The sequence below is a fragment of the Lissotriton helveticus genome, chromosome 2_1 (genome assembly GCF_964261635.1).
Source record: "Lissotriton helveticus chromosome 2_1, aLisHel1.1, whole genome shotgun sequence".
Lineage (NCBI taxonomy): Eukaryota > Metazoa > Chordata > Amphibia > Caudata > Salamandridae > Lissotriton > Lissotriton helveticus.
The window spans coordinates 833,174,000-833,189,449 of record NC_136059.1 but is presented as its reverse complement, the minus strand read 5'-3'; positions in this window follow the sequence as shown (position 1 = coordinate 833,189,449).

Below are 15,450 nucleotides of genomic sequence, written 5' to 3'. Positions count from 1 at the left end.
ATGCATCATTATATTTTTTTCCCTGACACACCTGCGGAACTTGCAAAGACCAAGACAGATTTATATCAACTGGCACACTTCCCACACGTGATAGGCTGCATAGATGGCACCCACATCTCACTCTGCCCACCTGCAGTCACAGAACACATATACAGAAACCAGAAGTCAACGCACTCTATCAATGTGCAGGTGATATGCAACGCTGGCAACATCATTACAGACATTGTGGCTAAATTCCCTGGGAGTACCCATGACTCGTACATATTCCAGAACAGTGGGATATACACACGCCTAGTCGCTGGAGATTTTGGGGACGGATACCTGCTAGGTAAATGACTTTGACACACCCTGACAGTCATAGCAGATGAATGTATCATGAGTATGTAACTAATGGCATTCTCTTTTCCACCTAGGCGATAGCGCATATGCCCTGCTGTCCTTTGTGCTCACCCCCTACCTCAATCCATCTACCAGGAGTGAGAGGCGTTACAATGTGGCTCACAGATCTACTCGCAACATTGTGGAACGTACATTTGGACTCCTCAAGAGGAGGTTCTGCTGCCTCCACAAGAGCGGAGGTGCACGCCAGTATACTCCAATCCTGTGCTCCAAAATGATAGCGACCTGTGCCATGTTGCACAATCTTGCCACCAAGGAAGGCACAGAGGTGGAGATTACACATTGGACATTGATGACGACACGGAACAGGCAGAGCAACAGGAGCAGCACCAGCAACAGATGGGAGACTGAGATGGGCAGAGATCACACGCCAATATTTCTAAGTAAGTGATGAGACACAGACAGGCTAAGTATATGAAGTACGTAGTTTAATTGTCACTACGGCATTCTAATTATAACACACCATGGTATTGCAATGTCCATTATCATGACTGGGTGGTCACAGTTAACCTCACCGTGACCTGTCCTGTGGGTTGAGGGCTTTTTCAATGTTTTCGTCCACGCAGTACAGTGCGGGATGCACAAGGCTAGTTCTCAAAGTTTCGGTGGTGCCTGGCTCAGCAGATTGGCGCCTGCTACTCCTACGCATTTCAGGGACTGGAGTGCTCGAGCCACTCCTGCTGGTGGATTCATCCATTTCCCCCACACCTTTGTCTCCAGCAGTGGCTGCCTGTTGCGTGAGCATACGATCCATGGCAGAGGTGACTCTACCCATCACCCTTGACAAATCGGTGCAACAGTGCGCAATAGCATCCTACATAGCAACAGAACGGTGGCACAGCAGGGAGGTTGCAGTGGCAAAGCGGTTCAATGCTATTGTCTGTTGCCGCTTACACAGACGATCTCTGCGCCTCTCTGAGTGGTCCCTATCTAATTTGTCGCATAGAGCACTCATGTACTGGGTCAAGTCTGTCATCCCCTTTGCCATCGATGCATGCTCACAGTCATGTTGCCTATGCCCTGGTCGATGTTTGCCATCTTGCAATTCATACTGCGCACCTGCCTGTGAACTGCCAACATTGCTTTTGCCTGCAGGTGCTGTACCTTCACCATGGTGGTCTCAAGACCGCAGAAAACCCCCTCACCATCCTGGCCTTCAGCTCTCTGCCGTGCCCTTCGGCCTCGGACACTGGACCGCACAGCTCTTGCAGTAGTCTGCTGCCCAGCGTTGTCTGACACAGGTGGATTGGTTGGCATGTCACCCTCCTCCTCTTCCTCCTGTGATGTTTCAAGAATCCGGAGAGGGGGAACATCAAGCCTCTTTGCCCTTCCCTGCACAGGTGACTGTGATGTTGGTGTGGGGGAAAGTGCTGCTGGTTCTGGCTCTTGAGTCACAAACAACAGAGGTGACTAAGGCTGTGGTGTGGTGGGTCGCTCAGGTGTACTGGCTGCCTGCGCTGTGGTTTTCCCTTGCTGAACAGCGCTGTGACCTGCACTTTCTCTTTTCTTCTCCCTCCTCTCTGTTGTCGGTGCCCTCTCCTCCCTCTCCTGTGCTGTCTTGCGCGAGGACTCTCCTGTGGACAGATATGGACATTGGGTCAGTGGTGTAGTTCACCTGTGTGTCATGATTAAATCACATTTCTATGACACATTTGCCTGGTCTTTATCAGCTTCTGGAAGTAGTGTGTGGCATGTCTTGCTGAATTTTATGGTGACTGCATTGATGTATCTACCTATGACTACGTCTCCCATGATGCATTGCTGGACATAAGTTAAACCTGTTCTGGAGTCTGATGCAGGCACACATAGTGGGGAAGGGGGACAGGGAAATGGGAGGGGATTAATGTCCATGTTTCTTACCTTGTTTCCTTGCAGCTCTGGCAGAGCTGTCAGCGTCCCCAATGCCATGGATACTTTCCGGCTCCAGGATGGATTCAACCAGCTCCTCAAGGTCTGTCAGTCGTGGTGCTCTGTTTTTTTCTCCACCTGTGGCTGCGGCTTCTATTCTGTGTGCAGCAATTGTTTTCTTAGTGATGATACGCAGATCGTACCATCTTTTTTTGAGGTCATCTATGTCCCTGTGGGTGACCCCAATGGCATTGACCTTGGCTTGGATGTCAGGCCAGGTAGTACGTTTCACGGACTCTGCAACATGCAGAGACTGTTTTCCAAAAATTTGGGTGTGGTGTTTAACCACCTCCTCAACTATCACCTGCAGTTCTGCTGGGCTGAATTTTATTTTCCTCCTGCGCTCTGCTGCATCCTTCTGGCCATCCTGGGTCTCCATTCTGCTGCTCAGGTATGCTCTGGGAAGCCAGCTCCTCTGTCTTTCCTCCTACTCTCCAAACTGTTCAGTTGCTCTGCACCTGCATGGGTGTGACCACACCAAGGTACTGGGGAGGGGTGCTTGAATCTGATTGGTTGGTTCATCTGTATCTTTGTTGTGGGGTGTGGTGGGTGTTCCTGATTGGTTTACAGGCTAACATGTTTTTTTTTCTCTGTATTTTCCGAATCGGTAAATACCGATTCGGTAAATCCCATTCATTCCTATGGGCCAGAAGGACCATAGGAATGAATGGGTTTTACTGAATCGGTATTTACCGGTTTGGAAAATACCGAATCGGTAAATACCGATTTGGAATTCCGAGTGATACAGAATCTGTAAATTTTACCGATTTTTTACCTACATCCCGTTTTCCGATTCTGAAATACCGATTCGGTATGAGTCGGTATTTAAGAGTCGGAAAAAAGAATTTACCTACATCTGGCCCTTAGTGTTTTCAAAATGCTGGTGCTTTGTTGATATGATGGGCCTACTTTGGGATGGTGTGAGTGTGACCCATCTGCGTGTTTCATATTAGACTTGATACAATTATGAATTTGTCTAGACGTTTCAAGTAAAAGAACTGTTTATGTCAAAATGCTGGTTCTTTGTTGATACGATGGGCCCACTTTGGGATGGTGTGAGTGTGACCAATCTGCGTTTAGGTTTGATTTCATATCACTCTTGATTCAATTAGGAATTTCTATAGATGCTTCTATCAAAAGATCTGTTTAAGTAAAATTTGCACAGCCCAATATAAGACAGGTGGCTTAGGGAGACAGTGGAGCTGGGGGTTCTGTCTGTGTATTTTCTGCACCTCTTGGTGAGGAACACTCCATTCGTCTTATCGGGATTCATGGCTGCAGCTGTCTGAACATACCGGGGCTTGCTTTGTTAGAGACTCACAGACTGTGTACCCCGGGAGAGTTAAATTTTGCCTATGACAAAGCAGTAGACACAGGGCAAGTGGCCGTGCCTGCTATGACAGCATCTTAACCATATTTTAGGACCATGAGCACATGGCTAGCATGAGACCAGAGTGATGTCACAACACATGTGACCCAACATGATCACATGACCCAGAAGAGACATCACTTCTGGGGAGGGACCCCAGGGGCCTGGAAATCCCTGTTACAGAAGTTACGTCACTTCCTGGGCAGTGTAACTGTCACATTTTGCTTGGTGTGAAAGGTATCCATCTGTTTTACTCACACTGCACCCTTAGTCTGAGCATATCAAGCATTGGCAACACTCCTTATGGTTTAGAGTAAGGTCTATGAGCATACTCCCCATTAAATTTGGAAACATATAGGATAAAGGGTGCATTTTACAGTGTGATTTGGCAAATATATTGCAAATGCATTGGTTTGACAGTTAATGCTGAAGTAGAACACAGAAAACTCTCAAACCTGGTTCTGTCAAAGTTACCAGGAGTACTTATTCCTTATAGCAACAAATCAACATTAGCTGACAAAACAGTTGTGTACCTGATAAAAAATATTATTAGATACACAGAATGCAAATAAATTTGTGACACAGAAGCAGTGCCTATGCCATACACTGTGTACCACTATACAGAACAAATTGCCAGGTATGTGTACTTTCTAGTTGCAAATACTAATCACAATTTGCAATCAATATTTTTGTGACCAGAACATGGTTTTTATGAACTGACCTAAATATGGCCATTTGCAAACCAGGAATTTGGCGTGTGTCACAATCTAACTTACCTCATTAATGTTTATGAGGTCTCTCACAAATAGCAAATAACTACAATTGTAGAAGACCATAGGGGTAGTGGCCTACTAGGGCCAACCGTGTCTTCGATTGGCTTTAAATAAATAAGGAGCAAGCTTTCCATAAAGGAAATGGGGCTGCTTAAAAAATTTATTTATTTTCTCCTTTTAAAAGTTTTTTGAGAGTTGGCAGGGGTCTGCAGAAGCACACCCTAAGCACCCAGAAACATTTTACAAATTCACAGAGGGGAAGGACTCCCCTAAACGAATAGATCACCATCTTCTTTGAGGATGATGTACATTTTCACCGACTTGTGATGGAACTCTGGTTACAACCCATTAATAAGTATATGCTACAAAATTGCTATTTGATAGGAATACCCATAACATGGCCCTCCAATTAGCAACTGTAAACTCATTTGCAAAACTGCAAATTCTTGTGTGATTCGATAAATGCTTTTGGTATTTATTTTTAATAGGCAAACTGAAAAGCGGAGAGAAATGGATCACACAAGTACATTCAGAACTGCAATTTTCAGATTAGAGAGTACTTACAGTTTTAGATGGTAAAGAGATTTCACTGTTAATAAAAACAAAACCCTCTGAGGTGTTTATTAACTGACAGAGAAGTCCAAGGCTCCAGCTTCTGATATCATAGCTATCTCAAAGTCCACACAAATTCAAGCCTCATATTGCAAAAATATTCTTCAGATTGTGGAAATGGGACAACTGAAGGCACATGCTTCGCTCTGACCAGAGAGTTACAGGGCTATACTGGCCATTTTGGTCACTGAGAAATTCCCCCCTGACCGGAGACTTAGAGGTTGGGTTTGAGGTTTGCTGTGCCCCATTGACACCAGCCTCAGATGGTAAGTCACCACTGCCTGCATCACTACATCATTGGCCTGTCACTTGCACAGAATATTAAGTCTCCTTTGCTCCTGCAACTTGTGTGTGTGAGTAGCAGGGGCTGGTTCTTGATACTGGAGCAGATATACATCCATTGCCATATCCCAAACAGTGTACTGGTCCTGGTGGTGGTGAGTTGCAACACAGTTGTTTGCTTTGCCTCCTGTGCTCTTCTACCAATTGTGGTTTGTTGGTGCGTGAGGCTGCAGACCATGCGTACCCATGAGGTTCCCACAGCTCCAGTTGAAAATGATATGTTCACACCAGCCCCTTCATACAAACTTACAATTTTAGACTTGTGCTGCTGCGACAGGGCAGCTCAGGCAATACCAGCTCCTGTGGTAGGGTTGAGACATTTGCATCTTTGGTGGAAACCCACATGTGCTCACTGCACATAACCACCATGAGCTTTACTGATGCTGCTCATCCTAGGATGTACCCTTGTTCGGGCCTGGCACTTGCTTCTTAGCCACTTCTTAGGTTGTACCTGTGCTCTGGAATGGCACTTGCTTCTCAGGCACTTCTTAATTTGCACCTCGTGTGCTGTCCTGGCACTTGCTTCTTAGTTACTTCTTAGGTTATAACCCCAGCCTTCTTAGTCACTTCTTAGGTTGTACCCTGTGTGCTGGCCTTGCACTTGCTTTTAGTCACTTCTTAGTATGTACCTGTGTGCTGGCCTAGCACTTGCTTCTGAGTCACTTCTTAGGTTGCAACTCATGCGCTGGCCGCACACTTGCTATTTAGCCACTTCTTATGTTGCACCAGTGTGCTAGCCTGGCACTTGCATCTTAGTCACTTCTTAGTTTCTACGTGAGTGCCAGCCTGGCACTTGCTACTCAGTCACTTCTTAGGTTGTGAAGCAGGTGCGGGCCTGGAACCTTCTTCTTAGTCACTTCTTAGGTTGTAACCCATGTGCTGGCCTGGAACTTGCTTCTTAGTCATCGTTTTGGTTGCAACTTGTTTGCTGGCCTGTCACTTGCTTCTTAGTCACGTTTTAGGTTATACCTGTGAGCTGGCCTGACACTTGCTTCTTAGTCACTTCTTAGGTTGTACCCCGTGTCCTGGTGTGGCTCTTGCTTCTTGTGTTGTAACCCATGTACCAGCCTGGCACTTGCTCCTCAGTCACTTGTTAGGTTGTACCAGAGTGCTGTCCTGGCACTTGCTTCTTAGTCACTTCTTAGGTTGTACCCATGCACTGGCATGGCACTTGCTCCTTAGTCACTTCTTAGGTTGGACCCTGTGTGCTGGCCTGGCACTTGCTTCTTATTCATTTCTTAGGTTGTACCAGTGTGCTGTCCTGGCACTTTCTTCTTTGTCACTTTTTTAGTTGTACGCGTGCGCTGGCCTGGCACTTGCTGCTTAGTCACTTCTTAGGTTGTACCCTGTGTCCTGGCTCTTGTTTCTTGTGTTGTAACCTGTGTACCGGCCTGGCACTTGCTCCTCAGTCACTTGTTAGGTTGTACCAGAGTGCTGTCCTGGCACTTGCTTCTTAGCCACTTCTTAGGTAGTACCCATGCGCAGGCATGGCACTTGCTTCTCAGTCCCTTCTTAGGTTGTACCCATGCACTGGCCTGTAGTTGCTTCTTATTAATTTCTTAGGTTGTACCAGTGTGCTGTCCTGGCACTTGCTTCTTAGTCACTTTTTTAGTTGTACTCATGCGCTGGCCTGGCACTTGCTTCTTAAGCACTTCTTAAATTCTAACCTTACACTTGCTTCTAAGTCACTTCTTAGGTTGTACCCGGCTGCTGGCATGGCACTTGCTTCTTAGTCACTTCTGATTGACTTCTCCTCAGAGGTTGTAGGGAAGCGCACAGATCCATTGTACTGTGGCTGTGTGATAGCATGATCTGGCTACCAGTGGAAGCTTTCATTTAAAAAGTTAAATATATCACTTGGATTGAACCATTTTCTATTGAACATATTATTTCCATAAAGTCAATGAATGGGCATGCACAGATAGTATACAGTACCCATTTCTGAAAGTAATGGTTGCAGAGTCCATAATATTTTAAAACTATGGCCCCATAACTTAATTACAAAAATGCAAATAAAAGGTGATATTTTCTGATATATATGAGCAGTACAAATTATTTAGCGCTCACCATGATCGAACTAAAGGACAAGTTTAGCATAGAAGTTCTGATCGATAGTAATATGGGTGTGCTCTAATAAATGGTTTTATTGGATTCAAAGCTTAGTTATGGAATAGGTTCAGAGCCCTCAGACATATTGGGCATGAATCTCTAGGGATCCCCTGTGACAAAAACATATGTAACAGTTGCTATAGAAACATGTTTGAAGTGGCGGAACTATAATTCAGAGCATAGGCAATAAGCCTCTGGGACCGGATGGGGTGCCAATAGACCTCATCAAACATAAACCTGATATTTGGGCCTCACATTTGCTCAATATTTTTAATAATCTAGCAAGCTCCCCGTTGCCAAGCACATGGTCAACGTCTGGGTAACAGTGGGCCATTGATGGAGGACATTTTGTTTTAAAGTGAGCTGTAGACTTACCACGCCATAAAAAGTTCCACAACAGGATTCTGTCTGCCTTTGTGTGAGAGACAATTTTTAAACTAGCAATACAGATACTATATCGACTGGAAATGGGTAGCCTAAGATAGTTTTCATGGATTCTAACATTTGAGCCTAAAATGATGCAATGTGTTTGAAGTCGCACCCCTCACAGTAATTAGCATCAACCTGAGGATAGAATTTCTGTAATTTGGTTGCCTATAGGTAGCAATCCAAAATCCATTTGTAATGGGTATCTCTTCCTAGTGTACTGTATGTGCATTTTGTGATGTCTCACCATAGAGTTTCTCAGTGCCTCCTGTATAAGTTTTTCCCTATTATAATAGACCAATGTATTTGAAACAGGTGGCGTGTTGACTTAGGTGGACTTGGTAGGTAAGCAAATGTTTTAAGGTATTGTATTTGACATTTGGTGTCATCTGCCTTTTTCACAAATGTCTCTAAAGATGTTGGATCTCATGCAGCTGATAATGTAATACATTGGTGAATAACCCAGTGCCTCAATTGTGTATAATATATGTTTTCAATTTATCTAAATGGAATTTCTGTTTGTATGCTGGCTGGAAAGGACCAACTAACCTGAAAACAAATCTGAGATGCTAAGGGAATTTTAAAATTTCCATTTCTCAAAAGGGCCAGGGAGCAGAGGTAAGCTGAAGGTCAGATTGTAATGGATTGGCATGTGAGGAAACTCTATTAGGCCTCATAATAAAGTCCCAGACCCCCAAAGTAGTGCATATGAGAGTGCTCTTGTAAGGATTTAGTGGCATTCCGTGTCAGATCCCATGACTTCCGTCCGACAATCGAACTGCCCATCTGGATTCAATGCTTATCAGGTAGAATTCCTATTTGAGTAGCTCCATAATCTAGGGAGATGACAGAAAGAGCCAGGCCACCATTCACTACCTGCAATAACAATATGTTGTGTCCTAATCTGGCTCTATGAACATGTTGCTTAAAATGGCGCATTGCTTATTTCTGGGCAACAAAGAAATCCTGTCGGCCTGGGATTGGGAGCACTTGAAGCAAGAAGAAACCATGTGTAGTATGTTGGTAGTATGTTTATCTGTGTATGTGTGTCCTGAGATCTATTGCTGTTTCTTAGTGTATGCCATTTGTTAAGTTTAAGTTTCCTAATGAATTTGAACATGTCAATTCGAGTTTCTGAATAGTTGAAGATTTCAGTAGGACAAAATGATAACCCACGGCACAGAGTTTTTTTCTCAAGGAATGACAATTCCCTGTTTGATAAATTGACTACAGTTTTATTTACCATTTCTGTCATCCATTATTGTTTGCGTCCTCTGTAGCCCCCACGTCTGGTTCCCATTGGCTCTGGTTCTGTTCCTTTTCTTAGCTCTCTGTTTCCGTCTTTTCCTTCGTTGTTTGCTGCGTCCTTCATTCTTCCATGGCCTCTTCCTCTTCCCCGGTTTCGTCTCCCTGGGGAAGGGAGAACATTACACGTATGCTCACTCTATACGATCATTGAGCATAAACAGTGTATAAAAGCATGTATGCACTACCTAGCAGAAAGAAACTTAATGTATCTGGAACATACAAGAATGCTAGAAAGTATGATAGACATATGCCTCCAAAACAATGTATTTATGTTTACTGGTGCCCTATATAAACAGACCACTGGTACTTGTATGGGTACGAGCTTCGTGCCGAGTTTTGCGAACCTGTTCTTGAGACTGTGGGAGGAGGAGATACAAAAAGATGAAAAATACAATGCCCATTTCATGAAAGTGATGAAATGTTTACGCTATATAGATGACCTATTTATAGTATGGGACGGCAGTGAACAAGAGGCTGAGGAGTTTGTGAAATAATTGAATCAGAATAGTTACAACATAGAATTAACACATCACATGAGCAGAGAGGAGATAGAATTCCTCGACGTAAATGTTACAGCAACAAACAACTCCTTAGAAACTAAACTCTTTAGGAAGATGACAGCAGGCTACAGTATCCTCCATGCTCTCAGCAGCCACCCAAAGACACTCAAATGGAGCATACCATATGGCGAGCTGCTGAGAGCAAGAAGGAATTGCAGCAACACTATAGAATACCAGGAAGAATCAAGAATCATGCTACAGAGATTTGGGGAAAGAGGTTATCGGGAGTGGGTCTTAGACCGAGCAGTGTCCAAAATGAAAGATGTAACCAGAGAAAAGACACTAGAAGACAAAACACAAAGTGAGAATGAAGAATTACTCAACACTAGAATAGTGCTCACGTACAATAGGGAATCACGAAAAATCCAGAAAATTCTGAATGAGAATTGGAAAATCCGAAAAAGTGACTCTATTGTGGGTCCGAAACTAAGTTACAGACCTAGGATAACATGCCGCAAGACTAGGAGTTTAAAGGACATACTCATGCAAGGGGATATAACAGATTACAGTGACCGCAACCGACACAACCTGAAAGGGTTTTTTCCATGCGGTCACTGCGAAGCTTGTAAATACAGCAAAATGATGAAAGAATTTAGCATTCCATATAAATCTCAGAAAAAGGAAATTACCCAGTTCCTTACATGCAGCACAACATATGCTATCTACATTTTGGAATGCCCCTGCGGGAAAAGATACGTGGGGAGCACGACCCTCATGGCGAAAAAGAGGGTAATGGAACATCTTAGAGCGATAACTAACGGAGACCCACAGTATCCCATATCACGTCACTCTGCAGAATTCCATCTCTCAAATTGCAGCCTGCTGAGATACTTTTGTAATATAACAGGTTCATGCAGGCCATAGAGTAGGAAACCGAGAGCTGGCCCTCAGAAAAAGGGAATCCAAGTGGATTCTAGACCTCGAAACGAAACAGCTGAAAAGACACAATCAAGATGAAGAACTGGCAACACATCTGATAGAAACATAAAACATCATTGTGGTCTTTAGCTTTATGTATATGTAGAAGTATATGACTGACGTAACAATGAGGTGTCATCACAGTTTTTAAAATATTGTTTTATTAAGTTCAATTCTAACCATATTTTCTTGTCTTCTCTTACTCTTGACAGGAGGGAAGGAAAGGGCCCAACTGTAAAATCACGAGCACAATCACAGGTCACCTAACCTTTCTTATGACACCACTTGGAGAGCACCAAGGAAGGATAAGATAAGATACTTTTTTCACTTTATCCACTTTATTCACTAGTTTCACTGCTTGTTTTTAAAGAAAAATTGCAGAGACAGTATGCCTTGTAGTGGATAATGTTACAACATTTACCATCATGGCCACTTGGCGCTAGTATTGGACATGCAAATACAGAATGCTTTTAACCTACCACTAGGTGTAAGTATTGATAGATGCGTGGTTACCGAATATGCATGAAACCTATTAAATTAATGCCCAAACAGAATTCCATCTGTAGAAGGTACATGCACTGACAATATGTAGAAAACCTGAACCAGATAGGCACATAATACTAAATGTGCGAGAGATGGTTGACTACTAAGATTGAACTTTAATGGAATCATTAAATGGAACAATTATGGTATGTTTATATTATGATGCAATGTTTACAAATTGTACCACAAAAACGGAAAATGCACTTAAAAATGGCAGACATAGAAGGATGGGTGCAGTCCTCTTTCTATGTAGATTACAAGGCGTCTATGTAATGTACAGAGTCATTCACGTTCGTTGTGTGAACAAGAGAGCTGTGTCTCTTGAAACGCGCTACGACATTCAAATAAACACCTGCGATTCACTATCTACCAAGAGTGCGCTATTACTTGGAAATTGACTTTGGAATAATCGTTTGCCATCCGGGACTCTGCCGGTGCTCGCGCGCCACCAGAGAACAGGCGGTTCTTTTGGGAGGAGCCGAGAGAGAGATATATATATATATATATATATATATATATATATATATATATATATATATATATATATATATATATATATATATATATATATATATTACCTACTGGCGGTCGCCAGTAGGTATATATAGTTAGGATTTTTTCTCTACGGGATTTTTGAAAATTCTATGTCTAATAACTTTGGCGTTTGTGGACGGAATTGGCTGAAATTTTCAGGAAAATGGAACATTTTGTTTCTGAGCAGCCCCTGAAAATTTGGGGGGGTTTCGTCAAGGGGGGGCCGAGAAAAAAGGGGGGTCCCAAAACGTGTTTTTAACATTGAGTTTTCCATAGGGCGGTTGGCCTCACTTTTAGCCTGAACGGCTGAATGGATTTGCACGAAACTTGGCAAAATTGTAGGGACTAGTAGCCCGATGTGCCTTTTGTAGGTCTCAATATATGTGCTCCAGTGGATTTTGAGAAATTAACGTTCAAAAAAAGATATATATCTGTAACAGCGGACCGGGCAGCGCTCCGGTTCGCGGACTTTTCGCGTTACGGAGCTTTGTGAAGCGAAGCTGATTGGTTCTCCGGCGTCTGTAAACATTCCAAACAGTCCGTAGCGGTCGCCATCTTGTCTCTCGGTAGGATCGAGAGACAAGAGGAGGCCAAAGCGAAGGGGCAAATGACCATAAGGGGGCATAGTAGATCCTCCCTGACCCCCTAGGTTTGATGTGGAGGTTTTAAAAGGGCCCCGCGGGGCAAAAAAAAATAAAAATAATAATAATCGAACGGCTGAATGGATTTGCACGAAACTTGGGGAAATTGTAGGTACTGGTAGCCCGATGTGCCTTTGCTAGGTCTCAATATATGTGCTCCAGTGGATTTTGAGAAATTAACGTTCAAAAAAAGATATATATCTGTAACAGCGCTCCGCTTCGCGTACTTTTTGCGTTACGGAGCTTTGCGAAGCTGATTGGTTCTTCGGCGTCTGTAAACATTGCAAACAGTCCGTAGCGGCCGCCATCTTGTCTCTCGGTAGGATCGAGAGAGAAGAGGAGGCCAAAGCGAAGGGGTTAAATGACCATAAGGGGGCATAGTAGGTCCTCCCTGACCCCCTAGGTTTGATGTGGAGGCTTTAAAAGGGCCTCGCAGGGCAAAAAAAAAAATATCGTTTTTTTAGTTCTTTTGCGTGGGGAGCGCCCGGTTCGCGAACCGGGAAGCGTTCTGGGGAGCGTACTTTCTTGAAAATTAGTGAAAAAAGTTAGAGTAAAATAATAATTGTGAGTGATCAGATGTAGGGTAGCTCTGAGAAGAGCTTTTGGGTTTATGGTACATTTAGGTACTTATAAGTAGGTACCAATGCACAGTCTTAAATTCAGAATGAAAATTCTGTTGCCCTCATCTGAGAAGTGAACTCCATCTCCTCTGTAGATATCTTGCATGTAGTAACGCAAGTTATTGTTGTACAAGGAGCCCATTCCATGGTCTCTCATGTAAGCTGAAACAGATTTGTTTACATGCTTCCTCGACTTCTCAATTTGTGGACAAAATTGGTTCGACCACCTCCATTTCTGTCTTTGGCATATATTTGAATATACCAAGGCAGTCTGAGGAAAAAGTGCCATCAATTGCTCAAAGGTGTCCTTTAAAAGCATTTCCAGACCCACCCCAGTCAAAGTGCCCAAGTCATTACCTCCACAGTGCACAATTAACAGGTCAGGTTTTGGCAAATGCATAAAGGTTTTCACCAATGGTATCAATTGGTGACATTTTAATCCTCTGTGGCCAAACCACTTAATTTCCACATCTTGTAAATTGAGGTTAGGTAAATTCCTGTTTTCAGCGTACCTCTGAGCCCAATAGATGTAACTATGTCCAACAATCCAGACAGAAAACATGGCGAGAGAAGGTTCTGCTGCAGTCAGATGAAGTGTGGCAATGAAATGGCAGTTGAAAAAATAAGAGTTTAAAATGAAAAAAACTGTGGAGTTTCTGTGTTAATGAAGCAGTAACAGTGATTGGTGGATTTTGATTGCTGAAAACAGAAAGTTAGGGTGCATGGATGAGTTCGTTGAAAGATGTATTTTGAGTGGCGAAGAAAAAATCATTAAATGGAAGAATGCACTGGATATGCAGGTGCACTGAGAGTTCAGAGTTCAATTGCAACATTGTTGTGTGAACTTGCAAACACCAGAGGTCTTGCAAGAGGTGGTTCCTATGCAAAAAAGCAGAGAGGGCAGAGGGGGGAAGGGTTTTGATTTGAAAAAAAGTGAGGGAAGAGTTTTGATTGGGTGACATGAGAGATATGTGTGAAGAATTACAGCATTTCTGTGCTTTTGATAGCTGCAGACTCTGGAGTGCATACCTTTTGCTCTGCTGAAGACAAATTGGTGTGTTTCTGAGACTGTTTTGAAACTCAAAGTATTTGCTAAGGTGAGAAAAGATTTCTTTAATTTAGATAGAAAATAGTGTGCTTTAAGGAGAAAATTATGAAGAAAGTTGTGTTTTTCAAATGTTGCTTTGTCTCAAGTGTTTTACAAATAGATTTTGTTTCTTTGAGAAATTGTAATTGGAGAAAATGTGAAGTATTAGTACTGACAGGGTTTTTATGTGCATAGGAGCTGTGGAGTGTTTTCAAATTATGACTTGTAAATCGTTTTTGAGGAAAAGGAATGGTTTTAATATTTATGACAAGGACATAATGGTGTATGCTTCTTTATAAGGCAATTGAGTGTCTCTGATGTTATTTTTCCCATTTTAATGTAAGACGTTTTCCTGTGGAGCAAATTGCTTGTAAATATGCTCCCACCTGTGCATGGCAAATTTAGATTTTGAATGTTTGCGTTACATAGGCATGTTAAAGGTGACCGAAACATGCTGCAAAGGCAATCAAAAAACGCTTTCATGTGTCTTAAGGACATTTTAAGTCATTTCCCCATGTGGAGTGTTTTTAAATTATGACTTGAAAATCGTTTTTGGGGAAAATGAATGCTTTTAAAATTTATGACAAGGACATAATGGTGTATGCTTCTTTATAAGGCATTTCAGTGTCTCTGATGTTATTTTTGCAATATTAAATTAAAAGACCTTTCTCCGTGGAGCAAATTCCTTGTAAATATGCTCCCACCTGTGCATGGTAAATTTAGATTTTGACTGTTTGAGTTACTTAGCCATGTTAAAAGTGACCCAAAAAAGTTGCAAAGGCTTTAAAAAAACATTTTCATGTGTCTTGAGGACATTTTAAGTCATTTCCCCGTGGGCAGTGTTTTCAAATTATGAGTTGAAAATCGTTTTTGAGGTAAAGGAATGTTTTCAAAATGTATGTGCGCCATATGCCCCCAAATTTCTTTTTCAGGGGTGCAGCAGGGTGTTCTTGAGACACCCCTGCACCCTCGGAAAAATTTGTAATTTGCGATGAGCTAATTGCTAATCGCAAATTGCACGTTCATTCCTATGGGCCTCCTGCTCCATGGAAATGAATGGGTAATTTGTAATTAGCAAATAGCTCATCGCAAACTAGGAATGGTAAAGAATCGCTATTTATTCCTTAAAGTTCGCTATTTAGGAAATGTAAAAAACTTTGATGATACATATGGCGGTTCATCTCTAACAAGATAAGAAGCTTAGGGATAGATTTATGATGACTGGCGTATCATCAGGGATGTGCCAGTCATCCAATCGCGGGCCGTGGAGGGAGTTACGGTGGGGCAGGGAGGCGGGGAGG